General features: G+C 51.2%; 1 long non-coding RNA gene across 1 annotated transcript; it reads left to right on the forward strand.

The window, feature by feature from the left end:
* The first annotated feature begins 220 nt into the window (after window positions 1-220).
* Window positions 221-16965, forward strand: LOC146401559 (uncharacterized). The gene is made up of 4 exons (XR_014811485.1): window positions 221-394; window positions 2749-2887; window positions 3038-3162; window positions 12248-16965. It is a non-coding gene; the product is annotated as an uncharacterized LOC146401559 (long non-coding RNA).
* Window positions 16966-22465: the final 5500 nt, after the last annotated feature.

Here is a 22465-nt window from a genome sequence, read left to right on the forward strand (position 1 = left end):
TCTCATTATCCCACTCTATCAGAGCCCTCCTGCATCAGCCTGATCAGAAGATTGACTCTAAGTGGCTCCTACAACCGTCTCCTTTGTCTCACCACCAGGAAGTCCTTCCTGGAGTCTAACCTTGGTGGCTGCTGCTGTCACTTACCCTGCAATCAGGAAAAGAGGAACAAAGATGGTTCCTGCCCTATGCCCTGTCTCTGGAGAACATGTTCCAGGGGACTGGGCATTCCTCTGTGGGAGGGAGGATTGCTCCTGGCTGCAGAAGCAGGAGTCCCAGACACTGGGGGAGGAGGGGACTCGGGCTGCGAGAAGGCGGTGTTCTCTTGCATCTCCTCACAGAGGGGACTTGGGCCTTACCTGTGGACTCTTCCATTGCCGACTGAGTCCAGGACAGGTGAGAAGCGAACCAGGCCAGCAGGCCGGGCCGGTGAGAACCTTGTAGCGGGGCGGCGGGGGGCGGGGGGGTGCTTGGCTTCTGATGCTGATTCATTCTTTGGGGGAATTTGAGGCTGTGCCAGTGGGGGCACCAAGAAGTCCTGAAATCCGGAAAGCCCCACGTGTCCCTCACACCCCAGAGGAGGACAGCGCTGAGAGGCAGGGCCCAGGCTCGCACCCCTTCCCTGAAAGGGAGGAATTCTGTTCCTCATGGGGTGGGGGGGACGGGTAGGGAGGGGGAATTCCAAGGCCTCGGCTCCAAGGGCCCTGGCGTTGGACCCAGAGCTTCCATTTCTTAGAAGTCCACTGCTTTCCGGGAGAGCCCTCCTGATTTCTGGCTTCCTCTGGCCTCTTGGCTGAGTTTGGCAGGTAGAGCAGCTCCACGCTTGGAGAGAGGGAAGAGTGGATACGCTTCGGCTCCTAGGGCTCCCTGTGGCCGGGAGATGGGAACGAAGGAGCTCTCTCACCCCGAGCCCACCCAAACCTCCTCTTTCAGGCTGCCGTGCCCCACACGCCCTGGGACCACCCTCCTGTCACCCAACCCTTCTGGAGAAGGTGACAGACCCACACTACCAAGGGAAGAGGGGCAGCCTGGGCTGTCAACCAGGGCCTCCCTTTCCCCTCGTCCTTATCCTCCTTGGGGCATTCGGCGTCTCCTCTCCTCCCTGGTCTGTGGACACTGGTTGGCTCTGCCCTGGGCTGGGGCTGTGGGGAGTTCCCTCCAGACGGGAGACACGATGCCCATGGCTTACAGGCCAGACACCTGTGCTATGCAGGGCAATGACGACGGCCCCACGGGGCCCTTTATGGAGAATGACCTGTCTAATCCTCACGACCACACTAGGAAGTTGGTCCCGTAATACATTTTACAGGTAAAGAAGCCGAGGCCCAGAGTGGTGGCATAACTGGCCCAGGGGCTTATAGCTAAGAAGCAGGGTGGGCACCCTGTGGTCTACACCAGAGCCTGCATGCTTACCCTATACACCTGCTCTTCCCAACAAGGTAACTGCTAAACCCTTGGGATTATTTAACTTCGAAATAATTAAAATGAAATACGGGAGTTCCCTTTGTGGCTCAATGGGTTAGGAACCTGACATAGTGTCCCTGAGGATGCGGGTGTGATCCCTGGCCTCCGATGTGGATTAAGGACCCGGCATTTCCGCGAGCTATGACACTGCTCAGCATTGCACTGGCTGTGGCCTAGGCCCACAGCTGCAGTTCCAATTCCACCCCTAGCCTGGGAACTTACATCTGCCGCAGGTGCGGTCTTAAAAAGAAAAAAAAAAAAAACGTGGAGTTCCTGTCCTGGCTCAGTGGTTAACGAATCCAACTAGGAACCATGAGGTTGTGGGTTCGATCCCTGGCCTTGCTCAGTGGGTTAAGGATCCGGCGTTGCTGTGAGCTGTGGTGTAGGTCACAGACGTGGCTCGGATCCCGCGTTGCTGTGGCTCTGGTGTGGGCTGGTGGCTATGGCTCCGATTCGACCCCTAGCCTGGGAACCTCCATATGCCACAGGTGCAGCCCCAGAAGAGACAAAAAAAAAGACCAAAAAAAAAAAAAAAGAAATATAATTAAAAATTCAATTCTTCCATTACACCAGCCTCCTTTCAAGTGGTCAGTAGTCACACATGGCTAGTAGCTCCCAGAGTCTTTCCATCATCCCAGAAAGTTCTATTGAACACCCCTGGTCTATGCTGTACTGCCTCTCAAGAATCAAGAGGGAACAATGGAAAATCATCCTTCCGTTGATAGCATAAAATAATAATTAACTGTCTGATAATAATAGCTACAATTTACCAAGCTTCCTACGTGCTAGGCACAGTGCCAAGCCCATAATCCTTACTCAATCCCCGACTCAGGAAGGTTACCCAGGGTCACAGCAGCCAGGAAGTGAATCCAGATCTGGGTGACCCTGGTCTGGTCCTGCCCCCTCCTGCTCCACCCCCTGCTGAGCCCGGAGGAGTCTACAGCCCCTGGGGAAAGGAGGCAAAGGCAAATACGTGCATTGCACAAGAACAGGAATTAAACTAAATCAGCACGTAATTAACATCATCACAGTTCCCCAAGCCTGCTGACCAGAACATTACACTAATGAGGTCAAGGTCTTGATTTTGTGCCCTTTTGAGCATCACTTCACTTCTCATGAAAAAAAAAAAAAAAAAAGCCACACACTCTGCCCTGAGGGCTGCAACAGGCCCCCAGATGTCATGGTGAAGAGGCTGGGAGACTGGATATGTTTCACCAGAGCCTGTGGCCTCTTGTCGGAGGCCAGGCTGGGCCAAGCTGGAGCCAAGGCCTATTAAATCCTGGCAGGTGCCTGTGTTCCAGGCAATGGGGGTGCCAGTGTCTTCCTCCTCTGGACAGAACAGAGTTAGCAGAAAGCAAGACTTGAGTTTGAAGAAAAGATGCAGAAGAAGTTAGAAAAGAGCTTCCGAGATGTGCTTCCTCTCAGGTAAAACTTTTGGGTGGTATGTGGGGATTATAGGGCTTTTTGAGGGCTGGATTTGGGCGGGGAGATCTGCCTTAGAATCCCGTAAAGATTGTTTTAATGTGGGAAAGTCAGCTTCAGTTATATGTCAATCTCCACATGTCCCCTGGGAAGATAAGGACCAGTGAGTGACAAGAGCGGACAGTTCAGCAGAGAGCCGGACACCGACACTGCCCCTGCCCCACCTCCCTGCCCCGTCCACAAGGCCCCAAGGTCATGGAAGCCCTGTGCCTACACAGGTGGGTATCAGTAGATGTTTTGTTTAAATGATCTTTCTCCTTAAGCAAGTGTTGCCTGGGCCAGCATACCCCCAGGTTTTGGGGGACTCTGATGAGGTACCAAAGGCACCAACCAAATGGCTGGCTGTGTGAGTCAGGATAAGCCATGCTGTGCTGCAGTAACAAATGAGCCTTGAAAGCTCAATGGATTCACACTATGAAGGTTTGTTTCTTGCTCATACACTGTGGCCAAGGCAGATTAGCAGAGGCCCTGCTCTGCAGAGTCAATTAGGGACCCTAGATAGCAGAGCCATCAAATTTCAACAGGTGGCTTCCATGGCTGTGCCTGCAGGGGCAGAAAAGAGCAGGAGGGCTTTGCACTGGCTCTCAAAAGCTCTGGCCCCTGAAGTAACAGTCAGCATCTCCATTCACAACTTCTAGGCCAGAGCTAGTATTGTGGTCCCACCTACTGTAGAGGAGCAGGTGGATACGTGGAGGGGAAAAAAATCTCTCTGCCACTTTACCGCTTTTCCTCTCAAAACCCATTTTCATCACCTGTAGAAGGAAGGATTCTAAGGTGCCTTCGAGCGCTGGGATTCCAGATTCCTAGGTGTTTTATTTAAAAGTTGAATGTCCTCAGTGGCATTTGATCTTCCCCTCTCAGAAGTAGTCTTGACTTTTTAAAGGAGGCAAAATTTATTTGACAATCCAATTTAAAAATGAGTGAAAGATCTGAACAGACGGCTCGGAAGCAAATAAACTTAGGAAAAGATGCTCAATGTCATTTGTTATGAGGGAAATGAAAATTAAAGCAGTAGTGAGAAAACACTACATACATTTTCTTTTCTCTTCTTCTTTTTTTTTTTTTTTTTTTTTTTTTTTTTTTTTTTTTGCCATTTCATGGCCACTCCCACGGCATTTGGAGGTTCCCAGGCCAGGGGTCGAATTGGAGCTACAGTTTCTGGCCTACACCACAGCCACAGCAATGCCGGATCCAAGCCACGTCTGTGACCTACACCACAGCTCACAGCAACACAGGATCCTCAACCCACTGAGCAAGGCCAGGGATCGAACCTGTAACCTCATGGTTCCTAGTCAGATTCGTTAACCACTGAGCCACAATGGGAACCCCATACATTTTATATTCTTTCTTCTTCTTCTTTCTTTCTTTCTTTCTTTTTTTTTTTTTTTCCGCTTTTTAGGGCTGCAGTTGTGGCACATGGAGGTTTCCAGGCTAGGGGTGAATCAGAGCTACAGCCACGGGCCTACACCACAGCCACAGCAACGCAGGATCTGAGTCGTGTCCACAGCTCACGGCAACGCCAGATCCTTAATCCACTGAGCGAGGCCAGGAATTAAACCCACAACCTCATGGATCCTAGTCGGGTTCGTTAACTGCTGAGCCACGATGGAAACTCCCACTGTATACATTTCAGAATGGCTAACTTTTTAAAAATTGACAATATCAGTTGCTGGTGGCTGATGTAGAGCAACGGGAACTCACTCATCACTGGTGGGAACGCAAAATGGTACAGCCACTTTGGGAAAGAGTTTGGCAGTTTCTTATAAAACTAAATATAGTCTTTCCGTATGATCCAACAATTGCACTCCTAAGTATTTACGCAACTGATTTAAAAACTTATGTCCACACAAAAACCAGCACATGACTATTTATGGAAGCAGTTTATTTATTTAGAATTGCCAAAAATATAATTGCCAACGAACCAAGAGGTCCTTTAATAGGTGAGTAGATAAACAAACTGGTACATCCAGACAATTTTTTTTCTTTTTAGGGCCGCACCCATGGCACATGGAGCCAGAGCTGCTGGCCTACACCATAGCCACAGCAATGCAGGATCCAAGCCATGTCTGCAACGTACAGCTCACGGCAATGCCAGATCCTTAACCCACTGAGCAAGGCCAGGGATCAAACCTGCCTCCTCAAGAATACTAGTCAGTTTTGCTTCCGCTGGGCCACGACAGGAACTCCATCCATGCGATTTAATACTACTTACGATAAAAAGAAAAAGCTATCAAGCCACAGAAAAACATGAATGAATCTCAAAGTTCATGTTACTAAGTAAAAGAAGGCAGTCTGGAGAAGCTTCATACTAGGTGATTTCACTTATATGACATTATGGAATTGGACATTTAAGTGGATGGGTTCCAGATGGAAGCCAGGTTTCTCATCATGGGAGTGAAATTTGACAGTAATGGAAGGAAGCTAGAATGATCCACGTGGTAATGGATTAGAGTTGGGGACATCAGAGGAAATTTGTGTCTCACTGACATAGATACAGATGGTTACAGAAATGTGTATACACAGGAGTTAGTAAACATATATTTCCTTTCTCTGGCAGCTGGGAGTATCTAGAGGCAACTACACCCTTGTAGTGACAAGTGACAAGCACACCTAGTGCTCAGATCTTGGTTTCTAATACCATTCTCCACTCAAAGAAACGAGGGCTCCCTGGAGAAAAGGCTGAGTCTAGGCTTGGAGCAGGAAATACACAGGATGAGCCCAGAGTATTTTGCAGTGCCGGGAAGTAAGGAGGTGCTAAAAAATAAATAAATAAACACACCCCACACACGCACAAACCACAAACACACACCACAAGAGCCACCTGAAAGACCTCCAGTGGCCGAGGATGGAACAGCCTAAGAAAGGAGATAAAGTATGGAGCTCCGGTCGTGGCGCAGTGGTTAACAAATCCGACTAGGAACCATGGGGTTTCGGGTTCGACCCCTGGCCTTGCTCAGTGGGTTAAGGATACTACGGTGTTGCTTTGAGCTGCGGTGTAGGTTGCAGACTCAGCTTGGATCCTGTGTTGCTGTGGCTCTGGAGTAGGCTGGCAGCTACAGCTCTGATTCGACCCCTAGACTGGGAACCTCCATATGCCGTGGGAGCGGCCCAAGAAATAGCAAAAAGACAAAAAAAAAAAAAAAAAAAAAAAAAGAAAGAAAGAAATGAGATAAAGCAGTTTTGGACTATAACCCACAGTATAAAAGAAAGTGCCATGAGGAATTCCCATCTTGGCCCAGTGGTCAATGAACTCCACTAATATCCATGAAGATGCGGGTTCAATCCCTGGCCTCGCTCAGTGGGTTAAGAATCCAGTGTTGCTGTGAGCTGTGGTGTAGGTCACAGACACAGCTCAGATCCCATGTTGCTGTGGCTGTGGTGTAGGCCGGCAGTTACAGCTCCGATTTGACCCCTAGCCTGGGAACCTCCATATGCTGCAGGTGCGGCCCCAAAGAGACCAAAAAAAAAGAAAAGAAAAAAAGAAATTTCTGTAAGTCCATTTCGGTATAAATAAATAATTAAATCAATAATTAAATAAGTAAAAGACAAATAAAATTTCTTTTCTGGGAGAGAAAAGACAACGTTTCTGGAGCAGAAAAATTCCAAATAAAAGCTGCAGCTGCTTTACGCTCAAGGAGGGTGAACGTAGCTCCCTTCCCCCTCGGACCTGAGCTCTGCATAGTGACTTCCTCCTAGACAGACATTCGGAGAGGGCGGGGTGAGGCCAAGGGGTAACTTTATGATGGAAAAAGCCAGCACACACCACCTCAGCCATGTGATCATGGTCAATGTCAACAGCAATAAGGCAGGTTGACAGTATGCACCCTGGTTATGATGTGACGAAAATGGCACTTTATCTGGGTTCTTCATAAACTCCTAATCATGAGAAAAACATTAGAGAAATCCTAATTGAGGATGGATATTCCACAGAATACCTGACTGGTATGCCTCCAAGCTGTCAAGCTCATTAAAAACAGGGAAATGAGGGAGTTCCCGTCATGGCTCAATGGTTAGCGAATCCGACTAGGAACCATGAGGTTGTGGGCTCGATCCCCGGCCTTGCTCAGCGGGTTAAGGATCTGGTGTTGCCATGGGCTGTGGTGTATGGGTTGGTGGCTATAGCTCCAATTGGACCCCTAGCCTGGGAACCTCCAAAAAGACAAAAGACCGAAAAACAAACAAACAAACAAAACCCCGGGGAAATAAGAGAACTGTCACAGCCAAGAGGAGCCTAAGAGACTCCCATCTCTTAGAAGACTAAATGTAATGAAGTGTCCTGCACGGGGTCCTGGAACAGTAAAAGGAAATTTGAATTTCCTTAGGAAATTAGGAACCATGGACCTTAGTTAATAACAAGGTTAAAATGTTCATTCATCATGGCAAACATACCATACTGGGGAGTTCCTGTTGTGGCTTAGCCATAAGAAACCCATCTAGTATCCATGAAGATGCAGGTTCGATCCCTGACCTCACTCAGTGGGTTAAAGATCAGGCAATGCCATAAGCTGTGCTGTAGGTCGCAGATGCAGCTCGGATCTGGCGTTGCTGTCGCTGTGGTGTAGACTCTAGCCTGGGAACTTCCATATGCCACAGGTGCAGCCCTAAAAGCAAAACAAACAAACAAAAACAAAAAACTCATTGAGATGTCTATTATAGAGGACTCTGGGTATAGAATGCATGGGAACTCTGTATTATCTTTGCAATTTTTCTCGAAATCAAAAAAGCTCTTTTAAAATAATGAATTTAAAAAATTTTTCTTTTTCTTTTTTGGCCCCCTCCCCAGGGGGGCATATGGAGGTTCCCAGGCTAGGGGTCGAATAAGAGCTGTAGCCGCCGGCCTACACCACAGTCACAGCATGCCAGATCCTTAACCCACTGAGCAAGGCCAGGGATTGAACCTGTGTCCTCATGGATACTAGTTGGGTTCATTAACCGCTGAGCTGTGACAGGAACTCCTAAAATAATGAATTTATTTTTAAAATATTATTTGAAGTCAAGTGTAAAGGATAATGTGATGAATTAAATTGGGTTAAAAGAAAAGTTTGATTCTGATATGATGAGTTTGACTTTAAAAGGACTGTGGCTAAAACTACAGAAAGCCACAGCTTTCTTCACCGCAGCTGAAGCCATGGGAAGGAAGGGACTGGTGACATGGGGACGGGAGATGGACGGGACGGGAGATGACAGGACTTGTTTTTTGACTTTTTTTTTGTTGTTCCCCTGTTGATAGAAAGAAATAACATGGAAAACAAAAGTAAAACTTTCAAAAATGCACTGAACAAGCAGCGTGATCAGAATAACATTCTTCTTCTGAAGTTAACTTTTTGAATGATAACCACATGACTATGTTTAAGTTCTGTTTTTTGTTGTTGTTGTTCTTTTTGTTTGTTTGTTTTGTTTTGTTTTAAGGCCTCACCCATAGCATATGGAGGTTCCCAGGTTAAGGGTGGAATCGGAGCTGCAGCTGCCAGCCTACACCACAGCCACAGCAACACGGGATCTGAGCCACATCTGCAACCTACACCACAGCTCATGGCAAGGCCAGATTCTTAACCTACTGGGCGAGGCCAGGGATCAAACTGGCATCCCCGTGGATCCTAGTCGGGTTCATTAACCACTGAGCCACGAAAGGAACTCCTGGTGTTTTTTACTAAAACAAAAATCTCCCCCACCCCTTCAGATCCCTCCTGATTAAGGACAGGTTGCTCCTTGTTCCCCGGGGTGTGTGGGAGAGCAGGCAAGGTGGTGCCATGGACAGAACACAGATGTCAGAGCCCCGTCCCACTCACGGCTGTGACCCAGGAGGTTACCCAACCTCCCTCAGTCTGTTCCCTCATCCATAACAGGGCCCAAAAGTGCCACTTTCAGGAGGGTGGAAAATAGAAGAGCATGTATGTAAGCTGATAAGGCCAGTCGGCCACGGCAAAGGCCTTCCATGAACGACGGTGACTGTTAGCAGAGGAGCTGGAGGACAAGCAGCTTCAGCTGGATGGCCTGAGTCAGGCTGTGTAGACAACAGGAGGGAAAAGCCTTTGTTGACTGAGCTGCCAGGAAGGCCTGTCCTCCAGATGCTCAGCGAGGAGATGGGCAAGAAGGGGTGATGGGGGCACCCTGAGATTGAGACTCAGTAAACACAGGAAGTGGCTGGAGAGGCAGCCTGGGAGCAGGGGAGGAGAGGGAGGCCAGAGGGGCAGGGGAGAAGGCCCAAGGCTGGCAGGGCCTTCATACCCTCTTAGGAAATCCTTCTTGCATTTACCAGCCTCAGTGACCTCTTGGGTGACCCCAGTACCTTAAAAAAAAAAAAAAAAAAAAAAAAAGGAGTGCCCTTCATGGGTCAGCAGTTAATGAATCTGACTAGGATCCATGAGGTGGCGGGTTTAATCCCTGGCCTCACTCAGTGGGTTAAGGATCTGGTGTTGCTGTGAGCTGTGGTGTAGGTCTCAGACGTGGCTCAGATCTGGTGTTGTTGTGGCTGTGGCGTAGGCCAGTAGCTGCAGCTCCAATTGAACCCCTAGCCTGGAACCTCCATGTGGTGGGAGAGCGGCCCTAAAAAGACAAAAAGACAAAAACAAACAAACAAAACTGGGTCAAAGGACAAGTGCTAAAATTAAACAAAGAGGGGATTTTGTTTCCTTCTACCTTCCATAATTTTTTTTTTTTTTTCCTTTTTAGGGCCACACCCCTGGCATATGGAAGTTCCCAGGTTAGGGGTCAAATTGGAGCTACAGCTGCCGGCCTACACCACAGCAACAGCAACGCTGGATCCGAGCCGAAACATCAGATCTGTGTCCTCATGGATATTAGTTGGATTCTTAACCCACTGAGCCGCCCAGAGAACTCCACACTTTCCATAATTTCAAAACACATTTTTTGTGGCCTGTGAGAAGACTCCTCTCCTGGCCCAGTGTTGGTCCTGGGGGGCTGGGTGGCAGTGGGAAGTGCCAGGGATCTGGGTCTTGACAGACTAAATCCCTCTCCCGAATATGGAGGCCAGCAGAGCTGAGGTGCCCCCCCATCTACCCCTGCACCCGGCAGGATTTTCCTGGGGCCGCCAGGCGGAGGCCGTCGTAAATAGTTTAACTGTGTTTATGTAGCAGTAACTTGCGTGTTGCTGTTCACAGCGAGCGCATTCCAGAGGGCAATCTCGGGTGATTTACCTCGCCCCACGCGGCCACCAGTCCCTGCGGTGGGTGGGTGGCCTCTGGGGCTCAACCCTTCTGTCCCAGGAGGACTGTTTTGGAAGAGCAGCTCCTACCTCGCCATGCCCTGCCACGTGTGTGTTCCGGATGTGGGGATGCCTCAGGGCCCTCCAAGGAGTCTGGGGGAGCTGCCGGCACTCAGACCTCTGAGCCCTCAGCCTCACCCTCCCCTATTCTCGCCTCTCCAGCCAGGGCAGCCAGTGTTTGCAACTTGCCCATCATGTTCATGGAGATGGATGGACCCAGGCCAGCCCTGTTCTCTGTACCGGCCCTGGTACCCACAGCAGCAGCCCCAAGCCTAGATGCTGACAACCAACCTTCATGGAGCTCTCCCTGAGTACCATTTTTTGAGCCTTGCCATTTAGGAATAACATGCTGTTATGAGCCCCTTTTCTAGACAACAAGACTACAGCAGGGAGGGTTGATGTAACTTGCCCAAGGATGCCCGGTGCGTGGGTGAGGGGCAGAGGCCGACTCTGCAGACAGCCCGCCCTCCCAGCCACCACGCTTCTCCATTTCCTTTATGCTGTGAGCGCTGCCTGCATGGATCTGGCTCCTGAATGGATGAACAGCTGGGAGATGGAGTCCTGGAAGCAGAGGATGGCTGGGCACCTGTGCACACTCCCACCTGCATGTGTCCTATGCCGGCAGGTGCACACCAAGGGCCATGCGTGCCTCCCACACAAAGATGCACATACACACCTATCCCACCTACACATGTCACATCCTAATTTTTTTTTTTTGTCTTTTATCATTTTAGGGCCGCACCCACAGCATATGGAAGTTCCCAGGCTAGGGGTCGAATAGGAGCTGTAGCTGCCGGCCTATACCAGAGCCACAGCAACGCCAGATCAGAGCCACATCTGGAAGCTACACCGACGTTCACAGCAACACCAGATCCTTAATCACTATGCAAGGCCAGGGATCCAACCTGCATCCTCATGGATACTAGTCGGGTTTGTTAACCACTGAGCCATGACGGGAACTCCCACATCCTAAATATTTGTATAAACACACATCCATGACAACATGCACATATATCTATAGCTTCGCCCGCTATACATGAGTCTGCCCGTTTCGTGTACTTCCCCACAGGTGTGTCTCCCATGGACACACATAAACACAGATGTGCATGACAACACTCACATGTGGATGGGGTGCATCCCAGCACTTTGCTACCAAGAGCATCCTTCTTTTCCCTCATCCCTAAGCGTCAGCGCCAACACAAATGAGGCAGAATTGGATGTTCTTTCGATATTTCCTGAGTCCCCTCTGTGTGCCGAGCCTTATCCAGGAGATCGTGGTGGAAGACACAGCCTCTCAGGGGCACCCTATGCAGGGCAGAGAGGGGGCCACGAGCCATCAGACATTGTCATCCCTGTTGTCAAGAGCCCCCCTGGGGGATGCGAGCTCAAGGAGGGCTCCAAGCCCCTCTCTGGTGATGGTGTAGGTGCCTCTGGAGGCTGAGCTCCCTGCCCCATTCTGGGTACCCCTAGGACCCAGGGCTTTCCTGCAGGCCTGAGGTCTGCAGGTGACCCATCCAGGAACTCAGGATGCCTTTGGCAGGGCCTGGGCCTTCTCCCCAACATGCTCACAGTCGAAGCAGCAGCACAGCCTCTCTGAACAGCCAGGCTGCATGAGTCACCAGGCAGGCCTCGCCATGAACGCCTGCCTGCAGTCCCGGCAGTGTGCTGGCTTGGTCTTGTCTATACAATCTCCCAAAAGGTCCAGGGCACGAGTCTTCCTGATGCCCAGCCCCTCTGCCAGCCCTGCCACGTCCTGCTCTGTGGGTTACAAGGGCTCCACCCCGGCAATGAGGGGCCAGCCCTTTTACACGGCATCTGTTATCCAAGTGCAGTGCTGAGAAGAACCCTGAGCTGGAAGCCAGTAAACAACCTGCTAGCCAAGACTGGCTGGATGCGCGACCCAAAGGGCCCAAGCCTGGTTGAGGCTATGCTCCTGCCATCTTGAAATTCTTAGTCGTTTTGAACAAGGGTCTTGAAAATTACTACGTAGCCGGGGCTGCCACTGGCAAAAGCTTTCTGTGGATGAGTTAGTAACTCTTCTTTCTCCCACCGCCCCCACCCCACCTCTCATCCTCCAGCCTTTCTGCCACCCCTGCATGCCCCCAGCCGCCCTGCCACTGCCAGTGGAGCCTCCCACCCCACGCTGGCCCCCACCGCTGAGATGTGGGCGGCTGTGGTTTGCCAGAGCCCACAGTGCGGCCGCAGTGTTTGAAGATGAGCTCCAGCGGTGTCCTCAGACTGTGCTCCTTCTGTCGCCCAGCCTGCGGTTGCCCTCTCCGGTTCCCGCCCCATGGTCGCCGGCCTGATTGCTGCCACCCAGGCCATGAGAAGCAGAGAAGAGGGGCGCCCAGGCTGTCCTCGGCTTCTGGTTCACAGCTCACTGTGGACCGCTCAGCCCTATCCCCACCCTGATGGACCCGGGCTGGAAGCTCCCCTTGACCGAGGCTGCCTCTGCTCTGAAATGGGGTTGGAGCAGTCCTGGTAATACCAGGCCCCATCTGGTAGGAGTCTGGCACAGAGGGGGTGCCTCAAGAGAATTTTGTTTCAGCCGCTTGTCACTCTGGCATTTGCTGAGTGCCACCCTTGGAGGATGAAAGGGGGGAATCTCCCCAAGGGAGCTCACGGGCTCAGTGGGGTGGGGTGGGGTGGCTGCAGGCAGAAGGGCAAGTAGCTTAACTAGAACTGACTGAATATTGGGGTGTTAACTCACATGGTGGGGAGACGGAGGCCCAGGGAGAGGAAGATACTTGCCTACACTAGAAATCAAAGGTCTCGTTCCTCTGCCCACCAGACACCCCTCCCTGATAGGCTGTACCCTGTCCCTGGTTATATGTAGGACACGCCAGCCTGGGGCTCGGCAGCTGTGGCCATGTGAATGGGTTACCCTCCAGGTTCCCATCTTCAGGGCATGAGGTGGAGTTGAGTTGGGAGGGGGGTTCTTTTTTTTTTTTGGCCTTACCCATGGCATGTGGAAATTTCTGGACCAGGGATCAAACCTGTACTACAGCAGTGACCTGAGCCACAGCAGTGACAATGCCAGATCCTTAGCCCCTTGAGCCACAAGGGAACTCCAAGTTTGGATCTTTTTGATGAGAAATGTGGATATGACCCATGCCTCTTCCCATCCCTTCAGATCACTGAGTACTTATTGAGCACCCCCTGTGTTCCTCCGGCACCTGCAAAAGCTCAGTGACCATCGCTGGGGCACAGCAGAGCAGCCCTAGATGCATAGGCATCTAAGTTGAAAGAATCTGAAGATTGAACATCTATGAAATAATCCATCCCTCATCCACCACACAGAAGGCCAGTTGTCCAGAGAGTAACCCTTCTGTAGCTTTCATTTTTCATTGGGAAAAAAATGCTCCAGGTAGAACGCAGAAGGTAGCATAGATCTTTGGCTTTTTGATCAGATGGACAATTTAAACTCTGGTCCCAACCCTTGTTATCAATGTAAAATTCCTCTTGTGGGGGAAGCTTATCAAATATTTCTTTTTATTTATTTATTTATTTTTGTCTTTTTGTGTTTTCTAGGGCCACTCTCACGGCATATGGAGGTTCCCAGGCTAGGGGTCGAAACGGAGCTGTAGCTGCCGGTCTACACCAGAGCCACAACAACGTGAGATCCGAGCCGCGTCTGTGACCTACACCACAGCTCATGGCAACACCGGATCCTTAACCCACTGAGCAAGGCCAGGGATCGAACCCACAGCCTCATGGTTCCTAGTTGGATTCGTTAACCAATGTGCCACGACAGGAACTCCCTTATCAAATATTTCTGAGTGAGACGTAGATGACCTTCACTTTTGTACACTCATCATAAATCCCAAACCCAAAGCCTGCGTTTTGGCTTCTTGAAACAATGATGACAAGGCCGGCGTCTGTCCATTCCCATGCCCCGTGGTTCTGAACATCACCAGATAAGCCATAGCCAGCAGCAGACCCTCTGCCTGTTTCCCTTCCTATTCCCAGACCCTCCTCCTGCCCAATTCTTAGGGTCACTTGTCTACCAATGACTCAGACCATGCCCAACAGGTTTAGTAAGGAAATGAAAGCCCCAGGAATGGTTTACTGGAAGCAGAGAGTTGATTTTTTTTTTTTTTTTTTAGGACATATGGAGGTTCCCAGGCTAGGAGTCAAATGGGAGCTGCAGCTGCCTGCCTACGCCAGAGCCACAGCAACGTGGGATCTGAGCGGCATCTGCGAGCTACACCACAGATCACGGCAATGTCAGATCGTTGACCCACTGAGTGGGGTCAGGGATCAAACCCACGTCCTCATGGACACTAATCAGGTTTGTTTCTGCTGAGCCACAACAGAAACTTCCCAAAGGCACAACGTTGAAATGAGGGCCCAGGGATCAAGGGAGGCCCTGGTGGCCACTAAAGGCAGTTTGAGCAGGGCGGTGGCGTCTTTTGAAACTCACCCTGCTGGGGAAGTGGAGAAGGGGCTGCAGAGCAACAGTGTTTAAAAGAGCTGATAAGAAGGAATTTCCGTAGTCCAGACACCAGCATCTGGGAGCCCAAGCTCTCCAGATGGGTAGGGAGGTCTCGGAAAAGGTTTGGCATTAGAGCGCTGCCCTCCCACCAGCCACACCCCTGCTCCCAGGGAGCGCCCACCCTCCCCTCCCTGACGCCTTGTCCAGCCTGCCTTCCCCAGGGCTCCAAATTATTCAGCTTGGGAACCAGTCAATGAGTCTCGCGTCTGCCCCAGGCCGCAAAATGGAATCTTTTTTTTTTATTTATTATTATTAGCTGTCCCTTGTTAAGTCATAATTGCAATCATGTAACATTTAATAGAGACACAAACTGATCCCCATCGCTGCCCCACAATCATTCATTAGCTAACAAGATGGAGCGGCTCATAAAAAAGGGCCGTTAAAAAAATTCCGGAGAAATGGAAAGCAGGAGGTGATGCAAGCTGTGGTTAACAAAGGCCGGGGAGGCGTGAGCGGGTGTGATCGGAATAACCCAGTCCTGATAAGCCACAAAGCAGAGCCGGCTGCTCCCGCCTCCCTCTGCCGCCTGAGTCAGAGAAGGCAAGATGAGTTCAAAATCCGGCAATGTAATTAGCAGGTTGCATCATGCCTCTTATAAATGACAATGGGCACAAAGAGGGTGGATGGAGGCGCAGGGACTGTATGGGTAACTCAATCCTGGTGCCCAGGAAGGGGCCGGGAGCTGCCACCCAGCCACGTGCAGGCTCCCGTCGCCTCTGCCTGCCATGTCACGGGACCGTGAGAGGCTTGCTCAATGCCTGCTTTGTGTGGCCCGGGATAATGATTTACAAACTCAAGGAATCAGGAGGTGCGAAAAGAAGATGACCCTCTTAACCCGGCCATTGTCTCCCCTCCGCCTGGAATGCCCAGCCCTCACCCACCTGGTGCACCTGTGCACACGGATGCCGTTTGGAGATGGTCCAGGTGAGGAGCCCTCATCAGGGCTGAGCTGATAAGATCCAAGGGGTGTGGCGACAGTGTCAGGGATGACTGAGATTCTGCAAACAGAGATGGACCTCAGGGATCTGCTGAGGTGCCTCTGCAGAGGGGTGGGGGGAGGGGAGGCATGGACAGACCTTGGTTCTGATGACAGAGCCAGCTCTGTCCTCGGGGTCGGTGACCTGAATCCAACCCCAGGCTTTGCCATCAGCAGGCTGGAGCCCGGGCAAGGCATTTCCCATCTGAGTGCCTCAGTTTCCCTACCAGCCCTGGCCAGAGCTGGCCGTGTGACCCCAAACAAGCCGGCTCAGTGTTAGCGGGGACCTCAGGGTCCCCATTTACAATGAGGGCAGTGACCCAGACTCTCTTTAAAGTCCTGATTTGGACTTTCTCTGGGTCAACCAGAAGCTCTTTTCCCCAAAGGTAACCAACTAGCCAGGGACCCTGGAGCCTGGCGACCAGGGAGATGGCCCAGCAGCTCTGCAATCTGACCATCTGCATGAATCGGAGCCCGGGGATGCAGGGGGCAGTCAGCACAGGCACGTGGCAGGCTCGGGCAAAGCCAGGTGCTGGTGGCACCGTTCCCCAGAGGCTGGGAGACACACCCTTTACTTCCTCCTGGTGGCAAAGATTTGCCCTTTCCGTCTGGCCTTTGCAAACAGCCTTTACTCCACAATGTTTTCTTAGCAGCCCTGTTCTTCCGCACAGAAAATAATCCTGTGAACTTTATTATCTCTGCAGAGGAAGGACAAGGATATAGATCTACCCTGAAGTTCAATGAACTCTGCTCTCTGGAAAACCAGTCAGGGCAACAGCCTAATGGGAACTCTTTGTTGTTGTTGTTGTTGTTGTCTTTTTAGAGCCACCCTGGTGGCATATGGAAGTTCCCAGGCTAGGGATCAAGTCCGAGCTGCAGCTGCCGGCCTATGCAATGGCCACAGTGACACCAGATCCCAGCCACGTCTACGACCTACACCACAGCTCATGGCAACGCCAGATCCTTAACCCACTGAGCGAGGCCAGGGATCGAACCCACACACGTTCTCATGGATCCTAGTCAGGTTTGTTACCACTGAGCCACAACGGGAACGCAGGGAAATTTTTTTCTGAACAAGGCCCAGCCCCAGCAGAGTTTCATTCTGAGTCTGGGAGAGAGATCCAGGCTGCCCCCTGAACTGGGAAGTTGCCAACTCCTCAAGCTTCCTGTCCTCTCTCTGTGCCTTAGTTTCCTCAATTCTAAACTGATGGCGAGGAGGAGGAGGTGGGAGGATGCATGTAACTGAACCCCTTTGTTGTACGGCAGAAATCACCACAGCCTTGTGAATAATCAACCATACTTCAATAAAACTATGAAAAAATACATTTTAAAGAGATAAAAATAATAAATCATAAATTAAAAACGTAACAAGGAGGTGGAGGTTCGGATGGAATCTGAGCGAGCCCTGCCTTTGCTCAGACCCAGCATGGGGGCCCTGGCTGCAGTACAGGCTGCTGGTCTCAGCCCCCAGGTCCCTTTGCCTCTGTAGCCACAGGGCGTAGCTGAAACTCGTGACTCTGATCACACTCCACCTCTGCTTAGATCCCCTCAAAGCCACTGCCCCCCAGCAAAGTTCTGGTTTGGGGCCCCATCTTCCTCCCCCACATGGAAGGGGGAGGTCCCTTCCAGCACACCCCCAGCTATTTTAGACCTCTCTCGTTTCACGTGCTGTTCGCCTTGTCCCCGATTACCCTGACTTTCCCGTGTTCAATTGACCTGTTCAGATTCAGCCTCTGGAACCCCACTCCTGTGTCACCTGCTCCCAGAAGCACCCCCACCCCCAGGTGCCCCTTCTGTGCTCCCCCACCTGAGCAGAGCTCCATCTCAGCAAGTGCCAAGTCAGACGCAAAGCAGCCTCTGGGCTGTGTCTCCCCTAGATCATGAACTTCCTGATCCAGGGCCGTACCCGCATGCCATCAGGGCCCAGAAGTGTCTTCCTTACTGAACTGCTGCCTTTTCCCCTAATGAGGGAAGAGGCAGATGTGGCCTGAAGTCCTGGCCTGAGGGGGTCAAAGGATGGAAAGCTTGCTCCTTTGTTCCTTCACTTACTCATCGGTATAATCTGAATAAGCGTAATGAGCCTGGGAGCGGGGCAAGTACCGGCTCCATCAGCTTTGAACACTTCCCAAAAGACGCTTCCAGAAGCCCCTGATCCCAGGGAGAAAAATGTCCCTGAAGCCACCCCCTCTAGGGCAGGCCAACCCCCAGGGTGGGCAGACCCGCAGGTGGACGGTGGCAGTGGGGCAGCTGCCCTGTCTGCTTAGACCAGCAGGTTCTGTGCTTATCAGCGGCTATCTCCCGGCTCCCTCAGTCAACAGAAGCTGGGTGTGAGGAGGTGGGGACAGGGAGGGGGCCACCTGAAAGCCTCTTCCCACCTGTCAGGAGCTCCTGGCACGTCCTCCTGTTGGTGAGGCAACTGTCCTTGTGTCCACATCGCCCGCAGGTGACCACTCTGCTCCCATGTCAGAATGACATTAGATCCCTAAGTCGTGACCTCACTCAGGCTTCTGTCCTTGGTACCCGTCTGCTTCTGAGCCGAGAGCCAAAACATCAGCAGGGACAGAGCGCCTGGATACCCTTCCCAGCAACAGCAGGCAGGGTGCTCCCATTTGATCAGACAGGAAACTGGGACTCGGCATGTGGACACGCCCACCCGAGGGCACACAGCTCCTGTGGCTGGACTTCAGCCTGTAAAGTGCATCCTTTCCTTCTTTCCCCACCCCTGGGGGCTGAGTCGTGCCCCATATTTGGTCTGTACCACATCCAATATAGGTGAAGATGTGACAATAATGACTACACATATTAGACACCTACTATATACCCAGCACCTTTTTTTTTTTTTTTTAAACACCACAGTGGTGGCATATGGAAGTTCCCAGGCAGGGGTGAATCAGAGCTACAGCTGCCGGCCTACGCCACAGCCACAGCAATGCCAGATCCAAGCTGCACCTGCGAACTATGCTGCAACTTGTGGCAACGCAGGATCCTTAACCAACTGAATGAAGCCAAGATGGAACCCTCATCCTCATGGATACTAGTTGGGTTCTTAACCTGCTGAGTCACAGTGGGAACTCCCTACCTAGCACTGTGTTAAAAAGATTTTTTTTATTAAAACATAGTTGATTTAAATGTTGTGCCAATTTCTGCTCTACTGCAAAGTGACCCAGGTATAGACACACACACACATACACACTATATATACACACACACACAAATATATACACACACACACTACATATATATATATATACACACACACTATATATGTATACACACACACTACATATATATATACATACACACACACAATACACACACAAATATATATATATATATATATATATATATATGCACACAAATACACACACACACACACATTCCCTTTCCTATATTATGTTCCATCATGGTTTTTCCCAAGAGACAGGATATAGTTCCTTGCTAGAACCATTTCAAGAACTTAATTTTCATTCATTCAACCAATAATATTTCTTTCTTTCTTTCTTTCTTTTTTGTGTGTGTGTCTTTTTGCCTTTTTCTAGAGCCGCACCTGTGGCATATGGAGGTTCCCAGGCTGGGGGTCTAATTGGAGCTGTAGCCACCGGCCTACACCACAGCCACAGCAACGCAGGATCCAAGCCACGTCTGCGACCTACACCACAACTCACGGCAACGCTGGGTCCCTAACCCACTGAGCAAGGGCAGGGATCGAACCTGCAACTTCATGGTTCCTAGTCGGATTCGTTAACCACTGCACCACAACGGGAACTCCAATAATATTTCTTGAGTGCCCAACTCTGTTTCAGATCTTGAGGGCCTGGCATTAAGCATGGCAATCAAAGTTTCTGTCCTTAGGATCTTTCTAGTAGGAGAAACAGAAAAAGCCAAAAAGTGAGTACATAGAAAATAGTCTAAGTAGTGAAAAGTCAATCAGGAGAAGGGGGTGGCCCATGAAGACCTTTGCTTCTGTGACATGTGAACTCAGCCCTGAAGATGCCAAGATGGGAGCATGGGACTGTCCAGAGGAGAAAAGTGCTAGGCAGATGGAACAGCACGTTCAAAGCCCCTGGAGCAGGAACATGCTTGGTGTGTTCAAAGGACAGCTAGGAGGCTGCCGTGGTTGGAGCCAAGTAAGAGACGTGCAGAGCACAGATGGGATACTGTGTGATGTCTGTCCTGTGTTAACTCATTTACTATCACAACAATGCCAAGTACTAGGTACTATTGTTATTCCCTGATGAGAAAACTGAGGCACAGAGAAGGAAAGTAATCTCCCAAAGTCCCACAGCAGGCACGTAGCTCTGTGCTGATGACTTGTAAACATCCTTCATGGCCAGAGCACAGGTTCCCAGTCCCTGTAGGTGTTAGAATCACCCAGGGAGTTTGTAAAAAACCCCCGCTTATCAAGGAGTTCCCGGGTGGGTCAGCGCATTAAGGATCTGGCATTGTCACGGCTATGGTTTGGATCACTGCTGTGGTGTGGGTTTGGTCCCCAGCCCCTGAACTTCTACATGCTGCAGGTGCAGTAGAAAGAAAGAAAGAAAGAAAGAAAGAAAGAAAGAAAGAAAGAAAGAAAGAAAGAAAGAGCGAGCAAAGCAAAGCAGCTGCTTATCAGGTTCCTAATTTTAACCAACCGTCCAGCTTTGGTGACCTCCGGGGAGCTGGCTGTGGACAGGCTGGAGTGGAAGGTCGAGCGCTGGGCCAGGAACCTATTCTCAGTTCTCTGATCTGCGAGTGGCTGCAGTCTCTCTGAACCTCAGTCTTCACCTGGGAAATGAGAAGGTTGAGGGAGTTCCGTTGTGGCTCAGCAGTAACGAACCTGACTAGAATCCATGAGCGTGCAGGTTTGATCCCTGGCCTCACTCAGTGGGTTAAGGATCCAGCGTTACCGTGGGCTGAACCACAACACGGTCAGTGGTTAGAGCTCTGGTTTGACCCCTAGCCTGGAAACCTCTATATGTCTCAGGTGTCTAAAAAGACAAAAAAGAACAAGAAAAAAGAAGGCTGAACTCCGTCACTGAATTCCCCACTTGCTTGGTAGCAGTGGATTTCTCTGTCCAATCAGGTCTTAAGCGGAACCTAAGAAATGAAACTAGCTAAATGAGCTTAATTTGGGGTGGGGGTGGGGATGGGGGCTTCAAGTCATCATGCCCTTGGCATCCTCTGAAGCATAACTTACCAATTTCCTAAGCTGCAGTCTCTGGAGCCTGCAGGCACCCGGACAGATGCTTTGGGTTCTGGATGTCCATTCTGGGTCCTCTTCAAGCAGTGTCCCCTGTAATGACCCCAAATCCCTGGTCCTATAAACACTGTTTCAGGAGCACTAAGGAGCCTGATTCAAACCCTGGCTGTGAGTTCTGGGGAGGCCTGGGTGCTGACAATGGGATTGAGGGGTGGGGTAGGGGACCTGGCCCTGGCACACAGTCAGCGTCTTTCAGCTTTCCAGGTTCCTCCACCTGCTTGCTGTCCTTGTTGAGGAATGGGAGGTGACAGGTCCCCAAAGCTTGGGATGATCCTTGGACCAGCTGTTGGGGACCAGAAGAGTGGGTGGCAGCTGTGGGGCAGGAATTTGCTTCCACATGAGCGGGGCCCCTGAGGTCTTGGATTGACACACCTTCCTTTCCTGGGGATAGTAAGAACCCCTCTGCCTGAGGGGGCCCCTGGCATTGGTCAGGTACTTCCTTCCTGAGCGCTCACCCTGTGGCCATGTCACAGAGGAGGAAAATGAGGCTGAGACCTGCCCAGAGTCATGTAGCTTCAAAAATGGTGAGGCCAATCCTCAAACTTCAAACCCAGGGCTTCACCTGCCAGTTCTGGTGTTCTCTTGGACAAGGGGGAAAATGCCCTGCAGAAGGAAGACAGACAGACAGACAGACAGACAGATGGTTCCTTGTCTTGATGGAGCCCACACTCCAGGGGAGGGCAACCTCCAGGTGAAAAACTTCCATACCTTCCCTCAACATCCAGCACCGTCCCACTGTATACAGCAGGTGCTCCATAATTGTGATCATCATGCTTTGTAGTGAGGAATGAAATGTTTCCTATCAGAGCTGCCTTGGCGTCCATCTGGAGTTGCAGCTTCCTCGGCCTTGGAGCGAGGATAACACTGCTCTCTCCCCAGCCTGGCGTTGCATAGCAAGAGGGCGTGTGAACGGAGTTTGTCACAGGCCCTTCCCACAGGCCAGGCTTGGCCTCCGGTCCTGACAACGCTGCAGGACAGAAAGGACTCTCCCCTTTTGATGGAGAAGGAAACTGAAGTTGGAGAGCCGGACCTACCGGACTCCAAACTCCTATTCTTTCCAATGCCATCCTGCGACCTCCCCATCATCGGCCGCAGCCAGCATGGGGATCAGTTTCCTTTTGTTATTTTATTCTAAGCCCCCTAGTGTGACCAGGCCCGACTGAAATAAAGCCCAGGGGACCCCTCCCTTCCGGTTGTACATCCTGGGAGGAAAGGGCCCCTCTCTCTAGCCGGCACTTCCTCTATAGGAGTTGTGGGGGTTCAGGGATCGGGTGGGCTAGGGGTTCCCCTTCCCCCCAGGATGGATGCTGGCTGCTTTTGAAGGTCTCATGGAGATCTAGGGCCTGACCGTGGGCTCTAGAGTCTGAAAACCTCTCCCCTCCCGACACAACCATGCGGGTGCTCCAGCCACGCACACGGGGCTGCAGCCTCGAACAGACAGAAGTTGGGGAGCCAAGAGGCTGGGCTTGACTGGGGCACAGTTGGCTCCTGTCGGTAGGGACCTTCCCCAGCTTCCTGCGTGAGTCTATTCCGGCCGGGCCAGGGAAGTGGCCCGAGGGGTGGCCTGAGCCTTGGGTCCCCTGATG

Source organism: Sus scrofa, chromosome 7 (genome assembly GCF_054392235.1).
Source record: "Sus scrofa isolate SSC_HxYL_T2T_F1_AM1 chromosome 7, Sscrofa_HxYL_maternal_Yorkshire_Landrace_v2.0, whole genome shotgun sequence".
Lineage (NCBI taxonomy): Eukaryota > Metazoa > Chordata > Mammalia > Artiodactyla > Suidae > Sus > Sus scrofa.